The sequence below is a fragment of the Mixophyes fleayi genome, chromosome 7, assembly GCF_038048845.1.
Source record: "Mixophyes fleayi isolate aMixFle1 chromosome 7, aMixFle1.hap1, whole genome shotgun sequence".
Taxonomy (NCBI): Eukaryota; Metazoa; Chordata; class Amphibia; order Anura; family Limnodynastidae; genus Mixophyes; species Mixophyes fleayi.
Window position 1 is genome coordinate 86,699,202 of NC_134408.1, and position 18,549 is coordinate 86,717,750.

The following is an 18,549-nucleotide window of genomic DNA, read 5'->3' on the forward strand; positions in this document are numbered from 1 at the left end:
TTTATACTTATTTTTATACTTATTCTTATTTTTATACTTATTTTTGTTTTTTCTTATTTGTATACCAATTCTTATTTTTATACTTATTTTTGTTTTCTTCTTATTTTTATACTTATTTTTATACTTATTCTTTTTTTTACACTTATTTTTGTTTTGTTCTCATTTTTATACTTATTTTTGTTTTCTTCTTATTTTTATACTTATTTTTATACTTATTGTTATTTTTATACTTATTTTTGTTTTCTTCTTATTTTTATACTTATTTTTATACTTATTCTTATTTTTATACTTATTTTTATGCTTATTCATATTTTTATACTTATTTTTGTTTACTTCTTATTTTTATACGTATTCTTATTTTTATACTTATTTTTGTTTTCTTCTTATTTTTATACTTATTTTTATACTTATACTTTTTTTTACACTTATTTTTATTTTATTCTCATTTTTATACTTATTTTTGTTTTGTTCTTATTTTTATACTTATTTTTATACTTATTGTTAGTTTTATACTTATTTTTATTTTTTCTAATTTTTTACTTATTTTTATACTTATTTTTTATTTCTTCTTATTTTTATACTTATTTTTATACTTATTCTTATTTTTATACTTATTTTTATATATTTTTTTTTTTATTCTTATTTTATTTCATTCTTATTTTTATACGTATTCTTATTTTTATACTTATTTTTGTTTTCTTCTTATTTTTATACTTATTTTTATACTTATTCTTTTTTTTACACTTATTTTTATTTTGTTCTCATTTTTATACTTATTTTTGTTCTTATTTTTATACTTATTTTTATACTTATTGTTAGTTTTATACTTATTTTTATTTTTTCTAATTTTTTACTTATTTTTATACTTATTTTTTATTTCTTCTTATTTTTATACTTATTTTTATACTTATTCTTATTTTTATACTTATTTTTATATATTTTTTGTTTTATTCTTATTTTATTTCATTCTTATTTTTATACGTATTCTTATTTTTGTTTTCTTCTTATTTTTATACTTATTTTTATACTTATTCTTTTTTTTACACTTATTTTTGTTTTGTTCTCATTTTTATACTTATTTTTTTACTTATTCTTATTTTTATACTTATTTTTGTTTTGTTCTTTTTTTTATACTTATTTTTATACTTATTCTTTTTTTTACACTTATTTTTGTTTTGTTCTCATTTTTATACTTATTTTTGTTTTCTTCTTATTTTTATACTTATTTTTATACTTATTGTTATTTTTATACTTATTTTTGTTTTCTTCTTATTTTTATACTTATTTTTATACTTATTCTTATTTTTATACTTATTTTTTTTATTTTTATTTTTATACTTATTTTTAATACTGATTCTTATTTTTATACTTATTTTTGTTTTTTCTTATTTTTATACCAATTCTTATTTTTATACTTATTTTTGTTTTGTTCTTTTTTTATACTTATTTTTATACTTATTCTTATTTTTATACTTATTTTTGTTTGTTCTTTTTTTTATACTTATTTTTATACTTATTCTTTTTTTTACACTTATTTTTGTTTTGTTCTCATTTTTATACTTATTTTTGTTTTCTTCTTATTTTTATACTTATTTTTATACTTATTCTTATTTTTATACTTATTTTTGTTTTTTCTTATTTTTATACCAATTCTTATTTTTATACTTATTTTTGTTTTCTTCTTATTTTTATACTTATTTTTATACTTATACTTTTTTTTACACTTATTTTTATTTTATTCTCATTTTTATACTTATTTTTGTTTTGTTCTTATTTTTATACTTATTTTTATACTTATTGTTAGTTTTATACTTATTTTTATTTTTTCTAATTTTTTACTTATTTTTATACTTATTTTTTATTTCTTCTTATTTTTATACTTATTTTTATACTTATTTCTTATTTTTATACTTATTTTTATATATTTTTTGTTTTATTCTTATTTTATTTCATTCTTATTTTTATACGTATTCTTATTTTTATACTTATTTTTGTTTTCTTCTTATTTTTATACTTATTCTTTTTTTTACACTTATTTTTATTTTGTTCTCATTTTTATACTTATTTTTGTTCTTATTTTTATACTTATTTTTATACTTATTGTTAGTTTTATACTTATTTTTATTTTTTCTAATTTTTTACTTATTTTTATACTTATTTTTTATTTCTTCTTATTTTTATACTTATTTTTATACTTATTCTTATTTTTACACTTATTTTTGTTTTGTTCTCATTTTTATACTTATTTTTGTTTTCTTCTTATTTTTATACTTATTTTTATACTTATTCTTATTTTTATACTTATTTTTATGCTTATTCATATTTTTATACTTATTTTTGTTTACTTCTTATTTTTATACGTATTCTTATTTTTATACTTATTTTTGTTTTCTTCTTATTTTTATACTTATTTTTATACTTATACTTTTTTTTACACTTATTTTTATTTTATTCTCATTTTTATACTTATTTTTGTTTTGTTCTTATTTTTATACTTATTTTTATACTTATTGTTAGTTTTATACTTATTTTTATTTTTTCTAATTTTTTACTTATTTTTATACTTATTTTTTATTTCTTCTTATTTTTATACTTATTTTTATACTTATTCTTATTTTTATACTTATTTTTATATATTTTTTGTTTTATTCTTATTTTATTTCATTCTTATTTTTATATGTATTCTTATTTTTGTTTTCTTCTTATTTTTATACTTATTTTTATACTTATTCTTTTTTTTACACTTATTTTTGTTTTGTTCTCATTTTTATACTTATTTTTATACTTATTCTTATTTTTATACTTATTTTTTTTATTTTTATTTTTATACTTATTTTTAATACTGATTCTTATTTTTATACTTATTTTTGTTTTTTCTTATTTTTATACCAATTCTTATTTTTATACTTATTTTTGTTTTGTTCTTTTTTTATACATATTTTTATACTTATTCTTATTTTTATACTTATTTTTGTTTGTTCTTTTTTTTATACTTATTTTTATACTTATTCTTTTTTTTACACTTATTTTTGTTTTGTTCTCATTTTTATACTTATTTTTGTTTTCTTCTTATTTTTATACTTATTTTTATACTTATTCTTATTTTTATACTTATTTTTGTTTTTTCTTATTTGTATACCAATTCTTATTTTTATACTTATTTTTGTTTTCTTCTTATTTTTATACTTATTTTTATACTTATTCTTTTTTTTACACTTATTTTTGTTTTCTTCTTATTTTTATACTTATTTTTATACTTATTCTTATTTTTATACTTATTTTTATGCTTATTCATATTTTTATACTTATTTTTGTTTACTTCTTATTTTTATACGTATTCTTATTTTTATACTTATTTTTGTTTTCTTCTTATTTTTATACTTATTTTTATACTTATACTTTTTTTTACACTTATTTTTATTTTATTCTCATTTTTATACTTATTTTTGGTTTGTTCTTATTTTTATACTTATTTTTATACTTATTGTTAGTTTTATACTTATTTTTATTTTTTCTAATTTTTTACTTATTTTTATACTTATTTTTTATTTCTTCTTATTTTTATACTTATTTTTATACTTATTCTTATTTTTATACTTATTTTTATATATTTTTTGTTTTATTCTTATTTTATTTCATTCTTATTTTTATACGTATTCTTATTTTTATACTTATTTTTGTTTTCTTCTTATTTTTATACTTATTTTTATACTTATTCTTTTTTTTACACTTATTTTTATTTTGTTCTCATTTTTATACTTATTTTTGTTCTTATTTTTATACTTATTTTTATACTTATTGTTAGTTTTATACTTATTTTTATTTTTTCTAATTTTTTACTTATTTTTATACTTATTTTTTATTTCTTCTTATTTTTTAACTTATTTTTATACTTATTCTTATTTTTATACTTATTTTTTTATTTTTATTTTTATACTTATTTTTAATACCAATTCTTATTTTTATACTTATTTTTGTTTTGTTCTTTTTTTATACTTATTTTTATACTTATTCTTATTTTTATACTTATTTTTGTTTGTTCTTTTTTTTATACTTATTTTTATACTTATTCTTTTTTTTACACTTATTTTTGTTTTGTTCTCATTTTTATACTTATTTTTGTTTTCTTCTTATTTTTATACTTATTTTTATACTTATTCTTATTTTTATACTTATTTTTGTTTTTTCTTATTTTTATACCAATTCTTATTTTTATACTTATTTTTGTTTTCTTCTTATTTTTATACTTATTTTTATACTTATTCTTTTTTTTACACTTATTTTTGTTTTGTTCTCATTTTTATACTTATTTTTGTTTTCTTCTTATTTTTATACTTATTCTTATTTTTATACTTATTTTTATGCTTATTCATATTTTTATACTTATTTTTGTTTACTTCTTATTTTTATACGTATTCTTATTTTTATACTTATTTTTGTTTTCTTCTTATTTTTATACTTATTTTTATACTTATTGTTAGTTTTATACTTATTTTTATTTTTTCTAATTTTTTACTTATTTTTATACTTATTTTTTATTTCTTCTTATTTTTATACTTATTTTTATACTTATTCTTTTTTTTACACTTATTTTTATTTTGTTCTCATTTTTATACTTATTTTTGTTCTTATTTTTATACTTATTTTTATACTTATTGTTAGTTTTATACTTATTTTTATTTTTTCTAATTTTTTACTTATTTTTATACTTATTTTTTATTTCTTCTTATTTTTTAACTTATTTTTATACTTATTCTTATTTTTATACTTATTTTTTTATTTTTATTTTTATACTTATTTTTAATACTGATTCTTATTTTTATACTTATTTTTGTTTTTTCTTATTTTTATACCAATTCTTATTTTTATACTTATTTTTGTTTTGTTCTTTTTTTATACTTATTTTTATACTTATTCTTATTTTTATACTTATTTTTGTTTGTTCTTTTTTTATACTTATTTTTATACTTATTCTTTTTTTTACACTTATTTTTGTTTTGTTCTCATTTTTATACTTATTTTTGTTTTCTTCTTATTTTTATACTTATTTTTATACTTATTCTTATTTTTATACTTATTTTTGTTTTTTCTTATTTTTATACCAATTATTATTTTTATACTTATTTTTGTTTTCTTCTTATTTTTATACTTATTTTTATACTTATACTTTTTTTTACACTTATTTTTATTTTATTCTCATTTTTATACTTATTTTTGTTTTGTTCTTATTTTTATACTTATCTTTATACTTATTCTTATTTTTATACTTATTTTTATGCTTATTCATATTTTTATACTTATTTTTGTTTACTTCTTATTTTTATACGTATTCTTATTTTTATACTTATTTTTGTTTTCTTCTTATTTTTATACTTATTTTTATACTTATACTTTTTTTTACACTTATTTTTATTTTATTCTCATTTTTATACTTATTTTTGTTTTGTTCTTATTTTTATACTTATTTTTATACTTATTGTTAGTTTTATACTTATTTTTATTTTTTCTAATTTTTTACTTATTTTTATACTTATTTTTTATTTCTTCTTATTTTTATACTTATTTTTATACTTATTTCTTATTTTTATACTTATTTTTATATATTTTTTGTTTTATTCTTATTTTATTTCATTCTTATTTTTATACTTATTCTTATTTTTATACTTATTTTTTTTATTTTTATTTTTATACTTATTTTTAATACTGATTCTTATTTTTATACTTATTTTTGTTTTTTCTTATTTTTATACCAATTCTTATTTTTATACTTATTTTTGTTTTGTTCTTTTTTTATACTTATTTTTATACTTATTCTTATTTTTATACTTATTTTTGTTTGTTTTTTTTTTATACTTATTTTTATACTTATTCTTTTTTTTACACTTATTTTTGTTTTGTTCTCATTTTTATACTTATTTTTGTTTTCTTCTTATTTTTATACTTATTTTTATACTTATTCTTATTTTTATACTTATTTTTGTTTTTTCTTATTTGTATACCAATTCTTATTTTTATACTTATTTTTGTTTTCTTCTTATTTTTATACTTATTTTTATACTTATTCTTTTTTTTACACTTATTTTTGTTTTGTTCTCATTTTTATACTTATTTTTGTTTTCTTCTTATTTTTATACTTATTTTTATACTTATTGTTATTTTTATACTTATTTTTGTTTTCTTCTTATTTTTATACTTATCTTTATACTTATTCTTATTTTTATACTTATTTTTATGCTTATTCATATTTTTATACTTATTTTTGTTTACTTCTTATTTTTATACGTATTCTTATTTTTATACTTATTTTTGTTTTCTTCTTATTTTTATACTTATTTTTATACTTATACTTTTTTTTACACTTATTTTTATTTTATTCTCATTTTTATACTTATTTTTGTTTTGTTCTTATTTTTATACTTATTTTTATACTTATTGTTAGTTTTATACTTATTTTTATTTTTTCTAATTTTTTACTTATTTTTATACTTATTTTTTATTTCTTCTTATTTTTATACTTATTTTTATACTTATTCTTATTTTTATACTTATTTTTATATATTTTTTTTTTTATTCTTATTTTATTTCATTCTTATTTTTATACGTATTCTTATTTTTATACTTATTTTTGTTTTCTTCTTATTTTTATACTTATTTTTATACTTATTCTTTTTTTTACACTTATTTTTATTTTGTTCTCATTTTTATACTTATTTTTGTTCTTATTTTTATACTTATTTTTATACTTATTGTTAGTTTTATACTTATTTTTATTTTTTCTAATTTTTTACTTATTTTTATACTTATTTTTTATTTCTTCTTATTTTTATACTTATTTTTATACTTATTCTTATTTTTATACTTATTTTTATATATTTTTTGTTTTATTCTTATTTTATTTCATTCTTATTTTTATACGTATTCTTATTTTTGTTTTCTTCTTATTTTTATACTTATTTTTATACTTATTCTTTTTTTTACACTTATTTTTGTTTTGTTCTCATTTTTATACTTATTTTTTTACTTATTCTTATTTTTATACTTATTTTTGTTTTGTTCTTTTTTTTATACTTATTTTTATACTTATTCTTTTTTTTTACACTTATTTTTGTTTTGTTCTCATTTTTATACTTATTTTTGTTTTCTTCTTATTTTTATACTTATTTTTATACTTATTGTTATTTTTATACTTATTTTTCTTTTCTTCTTATTTTTATACTTATTTTTATACTTATTCTTATTTTTATACTTATTTTTTTTATTTTTATTTTTATACTTATTTTTAATACTGATTCTTATTTTTATACTTATTTTTGTTTTTTCTTATTTTTATACCAATTCTTATTTTTATACTTATTTTTGTTTTGTTCTTTTTTTATACTTATTTTTATACTTATTCTTATTTTTATACTTATTTTTGTTTTTTTTTTTTATACTTATTTTTATACTTATTCTTTTTTTTACACTTATTTTTGTTTTGTTCTCATTTTTATACTTATTTTTGTTTTCTTCTTATTTTTATACTTATTTTTATACTTATTCTTATTTTTATACTTATTTTTGTTTTTTCTTATTTGTATACCAATTCTTATTTTTATACTTATTTTTGTTTTCTTCTTATTTTTATACTTATTTTTATACTTATTCTTTTTTTTACACTTATTTTTGTTTTGTTCTCATTTTTATACTTATTTTTGTTTTCTTCTTATTTTTATACTTATTTTTATACTTATTGTTATTTTTATACTTATTTTTGTTTTCTTCTTATTTTTATACTTATTTTTATACTTATTCTTATTTTTATACTTATTTTTATGCTTATTCATATTTTTATACTTATTTTTGTTTACTTCTTATTTTTATACTTATTTTTATACTTATTGTTAGTTTTATACTTATTTTTATTTTTTCTAATTTTTTACTTATTTTATACTTATTTTTTATTTCTTCTTATTTTTATACTTATTTTTATACTTATTCTTATTTTTATACTTATTTTTATATATTTTTTGTTTTATTCTTATTTTATTTCATTCTTATTTTTATACGTATTCTTATTTTTATACTTATTTTTGTTTTCTTCTTATTTTTTATACTTATTTTTATACTTATTCTTTTTTTTACACTTATTTTTATTTTGTTCTCATTTTTATACTTATTTTTGTTCTTATTTTTATACTTATTTTTATACTTATTGTTAGTTTTATACTTATTTTTATTTTTTCTAATTTTATACTTATTTTTTATACTTATTTTTTATTTCTTCTTATTTTTTAACTTATTTTTATACTTATTCTTATTTTTATACTTATTTTTTTATTTTTATTTTTATACTTATTTTTAATACTGATTCTTATTTTTATACTTATTTTTATACTTATTCTTATTTTTATACTTATTTTTTTTATTTTTATTTTTATACTTATTTTTAATACTGATTCTTATTTTTATACTTATTTTTGTTATTTCTTATTTTTATACCAATTCTTATTTTTACACTTATTTTTGTTTTGTTCTCATTTTTATACTTATTTTTGTTTTCTTCTTATTTTTATACTTATTTTTATACTTATTCTTATTTTTATACTTATTTTTGTTTTTTCTTATTTTTATACCAATTCTTATTTTTATACTTATTTTTGTTTTCTTCTTATTTTTATACTTATTTTTATACTTATTCTTTTTTTTACACTTATTTTTGTTTTGTTCTCATTTTTATACTTATTTTTATTTTCTTCTTATTTTTATACTTATTTTTATACTTATTGTTAGTTTTATACTTATTTTTATTTTTTCTAATTTTTTACTTATTTTTATACTTATTTTTTATTTCTTCTTATTTTTTAACTTATTTTTATACTTATTCTTATTTTTATACTTATTTTTGTTTTCTTCTTATTTTTATACTTATTTTATACTTAAACTTTTTTTTACACTTATTTTTATTTTATTCTTATTTTTATACTTATTTTTGTTTTGTTCTCATTTTTATACTTATTTTTTTACTTATTCTTATTTTTATACTTATTTTTGTTTTGTTCTTTTTTTTATACTTATTTTTATACTTATTCTTTTTTTTACACTTATTTTTGTTTTGTTCTCATTTTTATACTTATTTTTGTTTTCTTCTTATTTTTTATACTTATTTTTATACTTATTGTTATTTTTATACTTATTTTTGTTTTCTTCTTATTTTTATACTTATTTTTATACTTATTCTTATTTTTATACTTATTTTTTTTATTTTTATTTTTATACTTATTTTTAATACTGATTCTTATTTTTATACTTATTTTTGTTTTTTCTTATTTTTATACCAATTCTTATTTTTATACTTATTTTTGTTTTCTTCTTATTTTTATACTTATTTTTATACTTATTCTTTTTTTTACACTTATTTTTGTTTTGTTCTCATTTTTATACTTATTTTTGTTTTCTTCTTATTTTTATACTTATTTTTATACTTATTGTTATTTTTATACTTATTTTTGTTTTCTTCTTATTTTTATACTTATTTTTATACTTATTCTTATTTTTATACTTATTTTTATGCTTATTCATATTTGTATACTTATTTTTGTTTACTTCTTATTTTTATACGTATTCTTATTTTTATACTTATTTTTGTTTTCTTCTTATTTTTATACTTATTTTTATACTTATACTTTTTTTTACACTTATTTTTATTTTATTCTCATTTTTATACTTATTTTTGTTTTGTTCTTATTTTTATACTTATTTTTATACTTATTGTTAGTTTTATACTTATTTTTATTTTTTCTAATTTTTTACTTATTTTTATACTTATTTTTTATTTCTTCTTATTTTTATACTTATTTTTATACTTATTCTTATTTTTATACTTATTTTTATATATTTTTTGTTTTATTCTTATTTTATTTCATTCTTATTTTTATACGTATTCTTATTTTTATACTTATTTTTGTTTTCTTCTTATTTTTATACTTATTTTTATACTTATTCTTTTTTTTACACTTATTTTTATTTTGTTCTCATTTTTATACTTATTTTTGTTCTTATTTTTATACTTATTTTTATACTTATTGTTAGTTTTATACTTATTTTTATTTTTTCTAATTTTATACTTATTTTTATACTTATTTTTTATTTCTTCTTATTTTTTAACTTATTTTTATACTTATTCTTATTTTTATACTTATTTTTTTATTTTTATTTTTATACTTATTTTTAATACTGATTCTTATTTTTATACTTATTTTTGTTTTTTCTTATTTTTATACCAATTCTTATTTTTATACTTATTTTTGTTTTAATCTTTTTTTTATACTTATTTTTATACTTATTCTTTTTTTTACACTTATTTTTGTTTTGTTCTCATTTTTATACTTATTTTTGTTTTCTTCTTATTTTTATACTTATTTTTATACTTATTGTTATTTTTATACTTATTTTTGTTTTCTTCTTATTTTTTATACTTATTTTTATACTTATTCTTATTTTTATACTTATTTTTATATATTTTTTGTTTTATTCTTTTTTTATTTCATTCTTATTTTTATACGTATTCTTATTTTTATACTTATTTTTGTTTTCTTCTTATTTTTATACTTATTTTTATACTTATTCATATTTTTATACTTATTTTTGTTTTCTTCTTATTTTTATACTTATTCTTATTTTTATACTTATTTTTGTTTTCTTCTTATTTTTATACTTATTTTATACTTAAACTTTTTTTTACACTTATTTTTATTTTATTCTTATTTTTATACTTATTTTTGTTTTGTTCTTATTTTTATACTTATTTTTATACTTATTGTTAGTTTTATACTTATTTTTATTTTTTCTAATTTTTTACTTATTTTTATACTTATTTTTTATTTCTTCTTATTTTTATACTTATTTTTATACTTATTCTTATTTTTATACTTATTTTTATATATTTTTTGTTTTATTCTTATTTTATTTCATTCTTATTTTTATACGTATTCTTATTTTTGTTTTCTTCTTATTTTTATACTTATTTTTATACTTATTCTTTTTTTTACACTTATTTTTGTTTTGTTCTCATTTTTATACTTATTTTTTTACTTATTCTTATTTTTATACTTATTTTTGTTTTGTTCTTTTTTTTATACTTATTTTTATACTTATTCTTTTTTTTACACTTATTTTTGTTTTGTTCTCATTTTTATACTTATTTTTGTTTTCTTCTTATTTTTATAATTATTTTTATACTTATTGTTATTTTTATACTTATTTTTGTTTTCTTCTTATTTTTATACTTATTTTTATACTTATTCTTATTTTTATACTTATTTTTTTTATTTTTATTTTTATACTTATTTTTAATACTGATTCTTATTTTTATACTTATTTTTGTTTTTTCTTATTTTTATACCAATTCTTATTTTTACACTTATTTTTGTTTTGTTCTCATTTTTATACTTATTTTTGTTTTCTTCTTATTTTTATACTTATTTTTATACTTATTCTTATTTTTATACTTATTTTTGTTTTTTCTTATTTTTATACCAATTCTTATTTTTATACTTATTTTTGTTTTCTTCTTATTTTTATACTTATTTTTATACTTATTCTTTTTTTTACACTTATTTTTGTTTTGTTCTCATTTTTATACTTATTTTTATTTTCTTCTTATTTTTATACTTATTTTTATACTTATTGTTAGTTTTATACTTATTTTTATTTTTTCTAATTTTTTACTTATTTTTATACTTATTTTTTATTTCTTCTTATTTTTTAACTTATTTTTATACTTATTCTTATTTTTATACTTATTTTTTTATTTTTATTTTTATACTTATTTTTAATACTGATTCTTATTTTTATACTTATTTTTGTTTTTTCTTATTTTTATACCAATTCTTATTTTTATACTTATTTTTGTTTTAATCTTTTTTTTATACTTATTTTTATACTTATTCTTATTTTTATACTTATTTTTGTTTTCTTCTTATTTTTATACTTATTTTATACTTAAACTTTTTTTTACACTTATTTTTATTTTATTCTTATTTTTATACTTATTTTTGTTTTGTTCTCATTTTTATACTTATTTTTTTACTTATTCTTATTTTTATACTTATTTTTGTTTTGTTCTTTTTTTTATACTTATTTTTATACTTATTCTTTTTTTTACACTTATTTTTGTTTTGTTCTCATTTTTATACTTATTTTTGTTTTCTTCATATTTTTATACTTATTTTTATACTTATTCTTATTTTTATACTTATTTTTGTTTTTTCTTATTTTTATACCAATTCTTATTTTTATACTTATTTTTGTTTTCTTCTTATTTTTATACTTATTTTTATACTTATTCTTTTTTTTACACTTATTTTTGTTTTGTTCTCATTTTTATACTTATTTTTGTTTTCTTCTTATTTTTATACTTATTTTTATACTTATTGTTATTTTTATACTTATTTTTGTTTTCTTCTTATTTTTATACTTATTTTTATACTTATTCTTATTTTTATACTTATTTTTATGCTTATTCATATTTTTATACTTATTTTTGTTTACTTCTTATTTTTATACGTATTCTTATTTTTATACTTATTTTTGTTTTCTTCTTATTTTTATACTTATTTTTATACTTATACTTTTTTTTACACTTATTTTTATTTTATTCTCATTTTTATACTTATTTTTGTTTTGTTCTTATTTTTATACTTATTTTTATACTTATTGTTAGTTTTATACTTATTTTTATTTTTTCTAATTTTTTACTTATTTTTATACGTATTTTTTATTTCTTTTTATTTTTATACTTATTTTTATACTTATTCTTATTTTTATACTTATTTTTATATATTTTTTGTTTTATTCTTATTTTATTTCATTCTTATTTTTATACGTATTCTTATTTTTATACTTATTTTTGTTTTCTTCTTATTTTTATACTTATTTTTATACTTATTCTTTTTTTTACACTTATTTTTATTTTGTTCTCATTTTTATACTTATTTTTGTTCTTATTTTTATACTTATTTTTATACTTATTGTTAGTTTTATACTTATTTTTATTTTTTCTAATTTTTTACTTATTTTTATACTTATTTTTTATTTCTTCTTATTTTTTAACTTATTTTTATACTTATTCTTATTTTTATACTTATTTTTTTATTTTTATTTTTATACTTATTTTTAATACTGATTCTTATTTTTATACTTATTTTTGTTTTTTCTTATTTTTATACCAATTCTTATTTTTATACTTATTTTTGTTTTGTTCTTTTTTTATACTTATTTTTATACTTATTCTTATTTTTATACTTATTTTTGTTTGTTCTTTTTTTTATACTTATTTTTATACTTATTCTTTTTTTTACACTTATTTTTGTTTTGTTCTCATTTTTATACTTATTTTTGTTTTCTTCTTATTTTTATACTTATTTTTATACTTATTCTTATTTTTATACTTATTTTTGTTTTTTCTTATTTTTATACCAATTCTTATTTTTATACTTATTTTTGTTTTCTTCTTATTTTTATACTTATTTTTATACTTATTCTTTTTTTTACACTTATTTTTGTTTTGTTCTCATTTTTATACTTATTTTTGTTTTCTTCTTATTTTTATACTTATTTTTATACTTATTCTTATTTTTATACTTATTTTTATGCTTATTCATATTTTTATACTTATTTTTGTTTACTTCTTATTTTTATACGTATTCTTATTTTTATACTTATTTTTTATTTCTTCTTATTTTTATACTTATTTTTATACTTATTCTTATTTTTATACTTATTTTTATATATTTTTTGTTTTATTCTTTTTTTATTTCATTCTTATTTTTATACGTATTCTTATTTTTATACTTATTTTTGTTTTCTTCTTATTTTTATACTTATTTTTATACTTATTCTTTTTTTTACACTTATTTTTATTTTGTTCTCATTTTTATACTTATTTTTGTTCTTATTTTTATACTTATTTTTATACTTATTGTTAGTTTTATACTTATTTTTATTTTTTCGAATTTTTTACTTATTTTTATACTTATTTTTTATTCCTTCTTATTTTTATACTTATTTTTATACTTATTCTTATTTTTATACTTATTTTTATATATTTTTTGTTTTATTCTTATTTTATTTCATTCTTATTTTTATACGTATTCTTATTTTTATACTTATTTTTGTTTTCTTCTTATTTTTATACTTATTTTTATACTTATTCTTTTTTTTACACTTATTTTTGTTTTGTTCTCATTTTTATACTTATTTTTGTTTTCTTCTTATTTTTATACTTATTTTTATACGTATTCTTATTTTTATACTTATTTTTGTTTTCTTCTTATTTTTATACTTATTTTTATACTTATACTTTTTTTTACACTTATTTTTATTTTATTCTCATTTTTATACTTATTTTTGTTTTGTTCTTATTTTTATACTTATTTTTATACTTATTGTTAGTTTTATACTTATTTTTATTTTTTCTAATTTTTTACTTATTTTTATACTTATTTTTTATTTCTTCTTATTTTTATACTTATTTTTATACTTATTCTTATTTTTATACTTATTTTTATATATTTTTTGTTTTATTCTTATTTTATTTAATTCTTATTTTTATACGTATTCTTATTTTTATACTTATTTTTGTTTTCTTCTTATTTTTATACTTATTTTTATACTTATTCTTTTTTTTACACTTATTTTTATTTTGTTCTCATTTTTATACTTATTTTTGTTCTTATTTTTATACTTATTTTTATACTTATTGTTAGTTTTATACTTATTTTTATTTTTTCTAATTTTTTACTTATTTTTATACTTATTTTTTATTTCTTCTTATTTTTTAACTTATTTTTATACTTATTCTTATTTTTATACTTATTTTTTTATTTTTATTTTTATACTTATTTTTAATACTGATTCTTATTTTTATACTTATTTTTGTTTTTTCTTATTTTTATACCAATTCTTATTTTTATACTTATTTTTGTTTTGTTCTTTTTTTATACTTATTTTTATACTTATTCTTATTTTTATACTTATTTTTGTTTGTTCTTTTTTTTATACTTATTTTTATACTTATTCTTATTTTTATACTTATTTTTGTTTTTTCTTATTTTTATACCAATTCTTATTTTTATACTTATTTTTGTTTTCTTCTTATTTTTATACTTATTTTTATACTTATACTTTTTTTTACACTTATTTTTATTTTATTCTCATTTTTATACTTATTTTTGTTTTGTTCTTATTTTTATACTTATTTTTATACTTATTGTTAGTTTTATACTTATTTTTATTTTTTCTAATTTTTTACTTATTTTTATACTTATTTTTTATTTCTTCTTATTTTTATACTTATTTTTATACTTATTTCTTATTTTTATACTTATTTTTATATATTTTTTGTTTTATTCTTATTTTATTTCATTCTTATTTTTATACGTATTCTTATTTTTATACTTATTTTTGTTTTCTTCTTATTTTTATACTTATTTTTATACTTATTCTTTTTTTTACACTTATTTTTATTTTGTTCTCATTTTTATACTTATTTTTGTTCTTATTTTTATACTTATTTTTATACTTATTGTTAGTTTTATACTTATTTTTATTTTTTCTAATTTTTTACTTATTTTTATACTTATTTTTTATTTCTTCTTATTTTTATACTTATTTTTATACTTATTCTTATTTTTATACTTATTTTTATATATTTTTTGTTTTATTCTTATTTTATTTCATTCTTATTTTTATACGTATTCTTATTTTTGTTTTCTTCTTATTTTTATACTTATTTTTATACTTATTCTTTTTTTTACACTTATTTTTGTTTTGTTCTCATTTTTATACTTATTTTTTTACTTATTCTTATTTTTATACTTATTTTTGTTTTGTTCTTTTTTTTATACTTATTTTTATACTTATTCTTTTTTTTACACTTATTTTTGTTTTGTTCTCATTTTTATACTTATTTTTGTTTTCTTCTTATTTTTATACTTATTTTTATACTTATTGTTATTTTTATACTTATTTTTGTTTTCTTCTTATTTTTATACTTATTTTTATACTTATTCTTATTTTTATACTTATTTTTGTTTTTTCTTATTTTTATACCAATTCTTATTTTTATACTTATTTTTGTTTTGTTCTTTTTTTATACTTATTTTTATACTTATTCTTATTTTTATACTTATTTTTGTTTGTTTTTTTTTTATACTTATTTTTATACTTATTCTTTTTTTTACACTTATTTTTGTTTTGTTCTCATTTTTATACTTATTTTTGTTTTCTTCTTATTTTTATACTTATTTTTATACTTATTCTTATTTTTATACTTATTTTTGTTTTTTCTTATTTTTATACCAATTCTTATTTTTATACTTATTTTTGTTTTCTTCTTATTTTTATACTTATTTTTATACTTATTCTTTTTTTTACACTTATTTTTGTTTTGTTCTCATTTTTATACTTATTTTTGTTTTCTTCTTATTTTTATACTTATTTTTATACTTATTCTTATTTTTATACTTATTTTTGTTTTCTTCTTATTTTTATACTTATTTTTATACTTATTCTTATTTTTATACTTATTTTTATGCTTATTCATATTTTTATACTTATTTTTGTTTACTTCTTATTTTTATACGTATTCTTATTTTTATACTTATTTTTGTTTTCTTCTTATTTTTATACTTATTTTTATACTTATACTTTTTTTTACACTTATTTTTATTTTATTCTCATTTTTATACTTATTTTTGTTTTGTTCTTATTTTTATACTTATTTTTATACTTATTGTTAGTTTTATACTTATTTTTATTTTTTCTAATTTTTTACTTATTTTTATACTTATTTTTTATTTCTTCTTATTTTTATACTTATTTTTATACTTATTCTTATTTTTATACTTATTTTTATATATTTTTTGTTTTATTCTTATTTTATTTCATTCTTATTTTTATACGTATTCTTATTTTTATACTTATTTTTGTTTTCTTCTTATTTTTATACTTATTTTTATACTTATTCTTTTTTTTACACTTATTTTTATTTTGTTTTCATTTTTATACTTATTTTTGTTCTTATTTTTATACTTATTTTTATACTTATTGTTAGTTTTATACTTATTTTTATTTTTTCTAATTTTTTACTTATTTTTATACTTATTTTTTATTTCTTCTTATTTTTTAACTTATTTTTATACTTATTCTTATTTTTATACTTATTTTTTTATTTTTATTTTTATACTTATTTTTAATACTGATTCTTATTTTTATACTTATTTTTGTTTTGTTCTTATTTTTATACTTATTTTTATACTTATTGTTAGTTTTATACTTATTTTTATTTTTTCTAATTTTTTACTTATTTTTATACTTATTTTTTATTTCTTCTTATTTTTATACTTATTTTTATACTTATTCTTATTTTTATACTTATTTTTGTTTTCTTCTTATTTTTATACTTATTTTTATACTTATTCTTATTTTTATACTTATTTTTTTTATTTTTATACTTATTTTTAATACTGATTCTTATTTTTATACTTATTTTTATTTTTTCTTATTTTTATACCAATTCTTATTTTTATACTTATTTTTGTTTTGTTCTTTTTTTTATACTTATTTTTATACTTATTCTTATTTTTATACTTATTTTTGTTTGTTCTTTTTTTTATACTTATTTTTATACTTATTCTTTTTTTTACACTTATTTTTGTTTTGTTCTCATTTTTATACTTATTTTTGTTTTCTTCTTATTTTTATACTTATTTTTATACGTATTCTTATTTTTATACTTATTTTTGTTTTCTTCTTATTTTTATACTTATTTTTATACTTATACTTTTTTTTACACTTATTTTTATTTTATTCTCATTTTTATACTTATTTTTGTTTTGTTCTTATTTTTATACTTATTTTTATACTTATTTTTAGTTTTATACTTATTTTTATTTTTTCTAATTTTTTACTTATTTTTATACTTATTTTTTATTTCTTCTTATTTTTATACTTATTTTTATACTTATTCTTATTTTTATACTTATTTTTGTTTTCTTCTTATTTTTATACTTATTTTTATACTTATTCTTATTTTTATACTTATTTTTTTTATTTTTATACTTATTTTTAATACTGATTCTTATTTTTATACTTATTTTTATTTTTTCTTATTTTTATACCAATTCTTATTTTTATACTTATTTTTGTTTTGTTCTTTTTTTTATACTTATTTTTATACTTATTCTTATTTTTATACTTATTTTTGTTTGTTCTTTTTTTTATACTTATTTTTATACTTATTCTTTTTTTTACACTTATTTTTGTTTTGTTCTCATTTTTATACTTATTTTTGTTTTCTTCTTATTTTTATACTTATTTTTATACGTATTCTTATTTTTATACTTATTTTTGTTTTCTTCTTATTTTTATACTTATTTTTATACTTATACTTTTTTTTACACTTATTTTTATTTTATTCTCATTTTTATACTTATTTTTGTTTTGTTCTTATTTTTATACTTATTTTTATACTTATTGTTAGTTTTATACTTATTTTTATTTTTTCTAATT